The sequence below is a fragment of the Ooceraea biroi genome, chromosome 1 (assembly GCF_003672135.1).
Source record: "Ooceraea biroi isolate clonal line C1 chromosome 1, Obir_v5.4, whole genome shotgun sequence".
In the NCBI taxonomy this organism is placed as follows: domain Eukaryota; kingdom Metazoa; phylum Arthropoda; class Insecta; order Hymenoptera; family Formicidae; genus Ooceraea; species Ooceraea biroi.
This window is the reverse complement of record NC_039506.1, coordinates 852767-861094: the sequence shown is the minus strand read 5'-3', so window position 1 is coordinate 861094 and position 8328 is coordinate 852767.

Below are 8328 nucleotides of genomic sequence, written 5' to 3'. Positions count from 1 at the left end.
AGTTGTAACGGAAAAGCATAGATTCGGGACGAAATAATCAAAGTGGAATGAAATGTTTAAGTAAAAGGCGGTAAGGCCGTTGGTTAAAAGAAAAAGCGAAATGAAGATCCTTCTGCCGCAGGAAGAGAGAGAGAGAGAGAGAAAGAAAGAAGGGGAGAAAGAGTGAAAGGAAAAAAAGGGAACAAGTTGAACATTTTAATGAGAAGCTGCGTAAAAGCTACGAAATTAGCAAGCAAAAGTGAAACGAAGCCGGTGCTAACTGACGACAAAAAGACCTTTAATAGAGTCAGAAAATTCTAAAATTTGTCGGGCGCGCAGAATTCGCATTGGGAACAGCGTAAGAAGCTAAAGTGAGATGTTCTTGGACAGGTTCGGGTTAAAGAAGATAAATGTATCAAAGACGAAGAAGACAGGAATGGGACGCAGGATCGTGCGAAGGAGTCACCAGTGAATCAAGGACAAGCGGAAGGACGAAAAGCGAAATTGAAGAGACCAGGAAGAAACGTGGCGAAAATTCGGCCAGAGGATTCGCTGGACGATGACGAGCCTTGCGCTGACTTATTTCATTTTCAAAGAGAGTGGCGAGATGTTTGAGGACAGCTTTAAAGATAGTAAAGGAATGAACATAGGAAGAACAGACGTGTGTGTAGATCCAAAGAGGCTCTCGCGCCATCGCCATCATCGCGATTTAACGTTGCTCACGCGCGTGCGCTCGCGCGATACCGTTTTAGTATCCCAGCGCACCGGGTGCGTATTATCTAACACTTAAAATTAGACGGCGACGGCGACGACGACGACGATGACGACGACGACGACGACAACGACGACGACGACGACGACAGTGACGACGGTAGATAGAAGAGATCCTCTCTGAGATGGTCCATAAAGGGAGGATGGCAACCGGGACGAATGGAGATCTCCGGTGAACGCGATTCCCGTGGATCACGCATCGTGATGCACCGCACTTGCACTTGATCGACCGATATCACGTGGAACTTTTCCCCGCGACACTTTCTTTTTTATCTTTTTTATTCTTTTTACGGCACTACATAAGGCACGATGCGCTCGCGCTCGTTTATCCCGGTCTGTTTGCGATCTCTTTCTCCCTTTTCTCTCTCTCTCTACGTATTCCGGCCTTACTTTCCGCCGTTTCGCTCTAAGTAGTGTGGTGTTTATCGTATGTGATGTGGATGATGAGGTTGCCGATGACGAGGTTTTACTCAGACGCACCGCGTTCGTCCGGGCCGGCTGCCGCCCGTCTCAGAGTGAATGTCTTATTAGTTATTTCGGGTTTAGCTACTTCGCCGCTCCTCGTTCCACCTCCTTCTTTTCTTGATCTTCTGCCCGAACAACTCTCCCCTTTATCTCTCCTGACCGTCCCCGTCGTCATTCTCGCTACCCCTCTCAACCATCGAACTCGATTTGCATCGCGCCATCAGCCGTGCAAGCACGAAAGCTCGCGCGGATCCCACCGGCTCAGTGCTTGCGACGAATTCCCAGCGAAGTGTTCCGCGAGATCGACAAAATCCAGATCAAGATCCATTAGGATCAAACTCGACGTTGCTGGGTGACTGGACGACTCGTAGATCCGATTCGGTCGATCGATTTCGTCGATCCGATTTGGTCAAAGCACCATTCGCGCATTCTCGTGCAGAAGAAACCCTTCTTTGGAAGATCAGCCGCGAAGAAATTCCTCTTTGTCCTTGAAACAACCTCGACGAGGCTTTTGACGAGTGCATTTCAAGTATTCGATCGTTCGCACGGTTCTCACCCCTCGTTGCGAGCACGAAAGCATTCGAGATATTTTCTCTCTGCTCTTGGCGCGATTATATCTTGTTGTTGCTTATTCATTCTGAAAAAGTAAGATGTGCAGCGTCAATGGCTCTCCTCTTTCTTCTCTTTATGTTTTTTAAGCACAAGTCGAGCATGATCGTCGAAAATACCATGTGACGTGAATGTTTGAGATATCGTGAATGTTTGCCGCTTTTTAACCGCACTAGATGCTAGCTAGGTGTCCCGTGTCCCGACATGAATCCTAGTCCCGTGAGGACCGATCCTCGCGAGTGCTGAATATGTCTGAAGATACTTCTCTTCAACTCCTAGATATGAAAGAGGCGACGTTTACGACTGCGTGTAACTTCGTCTTTTTGCCTCCGGTTATTCCCAATTGTTGTTTTTACAACACTCAATTTTTCTCTCGCGGCGGAATAATACGCGCGTATATGTTCTCGTTTCACCTGTATTTTAATACAAGTTATAAGAAGGGGGCAGATTTGCTGGTTAGATACCGCCTGGAGAATTCCCTTGTAAGGGAAACCGATCTGCTGCCCGGAACGTTAAACTTTATCGCGCGATAAGGCTGTCCATTTTATGAGAATTAAAAAGATTCCGCATATCCCCCTTCGGGAAAGGAAACTTTAAATTCCTAAACAAATTGTGATATAAATTCTTTTAAATGTTGATTTCTGATTCTGCTCTACTGTTTTGTGTATAAACAATGCAGTAGAAAGCGTAATGTAAAAATATGTAATAAAATTATAAAAATGCGATATTTTTCTGCGGTAAAGATAACGAAATATTTATGAAAAATTTATATATATTTTAATTGCGACTACCTTTGTTCATTATTCACCATAAATGCATTTGCCCATTGTTGTTTAAAATAAACTTCGTTTGTATACAAAAGAATCGAATAACTGTCGATATATTTTTATTAAAATATATATTAATAATTATAAATTGCCAGGTGTGTCGACAAAAGAAGAGTTATTGTTAAAATATATACATTACATATATTCTGATGAAAAAGTTAAACGAAATCATCTATATCTGGCGATTTTGCGCTGAACAAGATTACATTTATTCAAGTCTCCGTTAAATTTAACCGAGACGGGATGAAACCGAGGTGCGCTCGTGCTTGATATTGTTAGCATCGTGACAAAGATCTCACCTGCGAAGTTGATAATGAACGGAAACTTTAAATTGTATCGATTAACTCGCCGGTAGAGTCACGTTCGCGTACAAGGGTGGTAAAGGGTGGGAAAGGCTCTTTCTGCGCTCGCGCTCGCGCTTGGCATCGGTGGCGTTTCCTCTCCCAAATGCGGCTGATGTGTTAAAAGAGGTCTCGTTAAAGTATGTGACCCGTTACCGTGCCCGAGAGGAGGACGGAGAGTTTAAAAGATGACAAAGTGGTGCCGGCGCGTTATGTACGGGCTGCAGGTTGCTCGACGTAACGACCCTTACATCCCCATTTATGGCTTCCTATCCTTTCAAAAGCCCGATAATAAATGATAGCGAGAGTAGAACGCAAGTTTCTTCAAACTAGAGAGAGAGAGAGAGAGAGAGAGAGAGAGAGAGAGAGAGAGAGAGAGGAAGGGAGGAGGGGGAGCAGAGAGGGCAGCAGGAAAGAAATAAAAAGAAATGACTTTTTCTATAGTTTGCACCAACGGTTATTACGTGCGGAAAATTAGTTCGCGAATCGTTACGTGTTGCCGATAACGTTTGTCTCGTCGTTGCTGAAGAGCTTCCGACACGCTCGACAAAAAAGATCGCCGAAGTTTCGTGCTTATCGTTCCATGGGTTATCTATGTCAGAACAGACCTGTTTCGCGAAATCTACATTCTTCCTGGTCTACTATAGCTAACGCGATAGTTGATAACGATTATACTACATAGTTTCCTCGAGAACATCTCGCCGGAACAGGCTCGCAACAGACGAAACATCGTTTCCTCGCGCGCACAATAAAGCGGAAGACAGTAATAAAAGGGAACAAGCGGTGACCGCAGAAAGCATGTAATGTAATATAATGTAGAACAAATGCGACGTAACGAACGAAAGAAGAACGAAATGAGAAAAGAACAGCGAATATTGCTCGCATGTAAAAGACCGAGACATCAAAGCTTTCAGCGAGGTACAGCGCGCGCACGACTGAAATTTCAGTTAACTGAAACTGTGCGAGCAATATGTAATGACAGCAAGGGAGAACACAAGACACTACCAAGAATTATCGATTGTTTGCGCAATATGATATTCTCAATATCGAATAATATATTACCAATGCGCACTTTTCAGGTAATTTAATATTTCCTTGCTGAAACTTTTAATGAGAGTCTGATTACCGGTCAACAGGAATTATTTGTTTAACAAGTATAGAATTTCTATAAAATAATATTTTACAACGTTTAACTTATGCTTACCTCGAGAATTTTAATTACATTAATTATAATTAAATATCTCGATTATATTATGCATTACTCTGATTACCACTTTTCTTTGCTGAAGCTCTTCTCTTTGCCATGCTTCTGATTGTCGGCAATTTATTTATTACAGAACGCGGTCCAACTCTACACAATAATTGGAAAATCTTCTTCTCGGCCAACGATAAATCTTCCGTTCGAGCAAAGCAATAAATCTTTTAACCAAGCGCTACCAATGATCCTCTCTATCGTAAGTGGTAATAACCCAGTCTGGCATGTGGGCGAGCTCGTTGCTTCGCCAGATTGTCACAAGATAAGACGACTCCTCTTCTTATTGTTACTGACACACTCGCTGACTTTGGTGTTTCCTCATAACTCCGCCCTTTCATCCCCGACGTATTGCGCTGAGGAGCCCGCGGGATTAAACGAAAGATTATATTGCGGTCGCAATAAAGGGGAACGACGCGCACGAAAATTTACACAAAGTATGCCACGTGTCGCACTCAGGCTCTTGTAAATTTACGTTCCTGACATCGCGTCGCCGTACGTGTAAATCTCTTTTACATTTTCTTCTATGTAGAACACAATGAGAAACGCACGCACGCGGAACACTTCGCCGACAAGTTGGTTAACCCACAAGTTCCCTTCTCTCTTTAAGTGAATTCCGAATCAACGGCGCAAGCGGCGGTGGCGTGGATGTCTCTTAGAAAAATCAAAGACGACAGCTGGGATTTGAATCTTGGCCCGTTTAATTGGATTCCGGAACTCGGTTACGGCGTAGGTCGACTCAGGAATTACCGGATTACTTGTCAATGGCAAATTCCTTGAGAAAATTCGAGGTAAAATACCGAATAAATCTGGACACGTGGAGAGAATTTCCGAAGAAGATAATTAAATGATTTCATAAATTAAGAACACACGCTTATAAGAAATAATCGAACAGAGATCGCGACTTGTACATATAAAACCAATAAAATTCTGCGCCTCTTCTAGAAATTCACGCTATACGTGAAGTGCAGTGACATTTACATATGAAATCACTTTCGCGACCGTCTGATTACATTCACGAGGAGAGGCGCTTTCAAGATCCTCCGCGCAGATTTTCTTTACTCATCTCGATACAATCCCGGCGTCGCGCAATGCACTTCCGTATCTTTGTCAGTAAAAAAAGGAATGCGGATCGAAGAGGAAGGACAAATGAAATGGGGCGCTCTGTCGGAAAAACGGGATTGCGGTACCGTGACGCTCCTCAACCAGAGCGCCTTATCGCGCGAGTGCGACGACGATTTATTCGCTTGCCAAGAAGATCCCGGTTCGCTCATGAGGACACATATTTCGCGCGACATGCGCTTCTACCCACGCGTGTTACTCGCGTGCGGGCGAAACTGCACACGGAAAGTCTTTTCTCTTTATATTGCGGCTGTAAAAACTCCTCGAGCGATAGCGGTAACGGCATTTTCCGCGCGACCCCGTCCTCAACATCCTCGTCTGAAAACACATCGAACGGAATGTCGTCGCGCGCGTCGTTGCATCAGCGAGACTTCAGTGTCAGTCAGCTAGTCAGTCAATCAGTCAGTCAGTGAAATGTTCGCAGCTTCTAAAATGCATCTATGCAACGTGGCGCCGCGTCGCTCGATACGATTCGACTATCCGTCTTGTAATTCAAAGTTGTTGCCGCCGACTCGGCGAAACGAGATTTCGGCGTATCTTGGCGCTTATACGAGGACGTAGAATGAAAGACGTAGACGCTATCGGACGAAATTTAGTCGAATTATGCAGACGCGACTGAAAATTCGATGGCGTGCTTTCTGTAAGTTAAAGCTTTTGAAGAAAAAAAACTGTGATCTGGCGCGTTTGGAATGTCTGAACACTGATCGTAATAGTTCTCGTGGCACATTTCTCGTATCGCGTTAAATCCATGTTACCAGACATCGACACACGATCGCGCTAGAAATAATCTTTGGAAAGTTTTGGCAAGTTACTGTTACTGACGATATTAATATCTCCACGTGATCATTTGATCTGCGATCTCGCGAAGAGAACATTCGTCGGACAATTCCACGGCGTTTCGTAAGCGAATTCCATCTACTGGCATTCAACGATAATTTTGGTGAAATCTCATCGTTTCAGACATTGATCAAAACGGAAAATAATTCACCGAGGTTGCAGCCAACTCTTTCGCATAATGAAATTGCTGCAACTGCGAGATCAACATGTCCAAAATTACAAATGTGTACTCGCCTAATTCAGATTCGTCGCAATCGTGCTTTTATGCTCGTAACAATATAATTCTGAATGCGTCATGATTAATCAAAAGCTAACGAGCTATTATACTAATAGTATATCATAGAATAGTCCTACTTCCGCGAGACTTGTCATCGCTACATTGTCACATATCGTATTAAGGGTAAAGCAACGTTCGCAATTTAGTCACACTAAAGTACATGCTTGGTTACCTGTTTAGCGTCATGGTTGATGTATGTAGTTCCTGAAATTACATTATTCAGACTCAACAGAATCGATTGAATGTATTGGTTTTTTTCTCTTTGCGATTTTCAAAACGTCACTATTAAGTGAATAGGGTCGATCGATAATCGGACTGGTTCGATTGTTGCACCTGAGACGCGTATAACAGACTTGCAGATCGAATTTTGAAGTTCGCCATCGGTCACACCGCACAATGGACATTGTAGGGAGACCTGTATCCCTGCCAGGCATTTATCGTAAATGGCTACATGAGCCGAGACAAAGGGCCCGTCGAACTAACAATACGGCTGTACACGGTTGGCCAAACAGGTGTTTCCTGCCATGGACCTTCGAATTACGTCATATTATCCGGATGACTTATAGCGTATATTAATTACCAGCGGTCAAAATTAATTATTTTTACAAAGAATGCGTTAATTGTTTTATTTGATTGCATTAATTATTCATATTACTTTAGACAGTGATATTCTGTGCAATTAAATAACAAGATTGACATGTTTATAATTAAATGAAAGTAAAAAATACTCATTACCTGAGACATACCCTACTTTTCATGCGTACTTTTATAATTTCATAAAGGAAAATATTTATAAAATCATAATTAAATCTCTGTCTCTTCTATCATATCCTGAATTTAATTTTACGCCGTATTATCATGTAATTGAAATGTAAAAACTTTTAATTGTATATCTCATTATGCACATCGCGGATCTATCTTACGGTTCAAATTAGCATTACTGTGGGCTCCATGTGTTACGGTCCTGGCTGCTATTTTCGCTATCGCTCACGAGTTATTTATATCTGTAACGAATGTACGACAGACACGTTTCGTTGCCGGCGTAACTCCTACCTAATGGAAAATATATATTTCAATTTAATTTATAGCCGAACATCAGGATGGCGTCAGAATGGTCCGTTGTCACTTATCAACTACATATTGCTACGTAGGATTACCGTGTATGTATCGCGAGGATCGCAACCACATGTGTCTTATTTTCAGCTATCATCGCCCCGAGTTTTATTCATAATGCCAGCGAGAGAGCGCGACAGACTTAATTTCACCACCGATTCACGACTTTCGTCCGTTGCGAAACTTTGGACGTTTAGATTCACGCCAGCGACGAATCGCTTTCACACTTGGAGAATTAAGTACAAAAGAATCTGTATATTGTAGTTTTGCGAACTTTTCACGACGTATCGCCATTCTTCTGCGAAATAATTGTCGCATTTTCCGTAGAATATTATTGTCAGTAGTCTATTGTTGAATATTGTTAGGAAAATAAATACATTCTATATATTTTAGCTGATATCATTTTTCTCCGAATCATTTATACCAAAATTGGCAATATTACTTTATTTGTCTGTATTATGAATTTTAATATGAACTTTACCAGATATGGTTTTTTGATATAAGTAATGAAATCGATATGAATAACGGTAATAATATTGAATTATGGCAATATAGAATTATATTATTTCGTTATTATTATTTCGTTTGGATATAAAATATGTAATATGTTAAAGGTGTTAACGACACAGCGTAAACATATTTATATTAAATTATAATTATAAACAATTTATATCCTGTTATATACTAATTTTTATGAGTCAAAAAATATGTTAGTAGTAATGAATATTCTTAGGC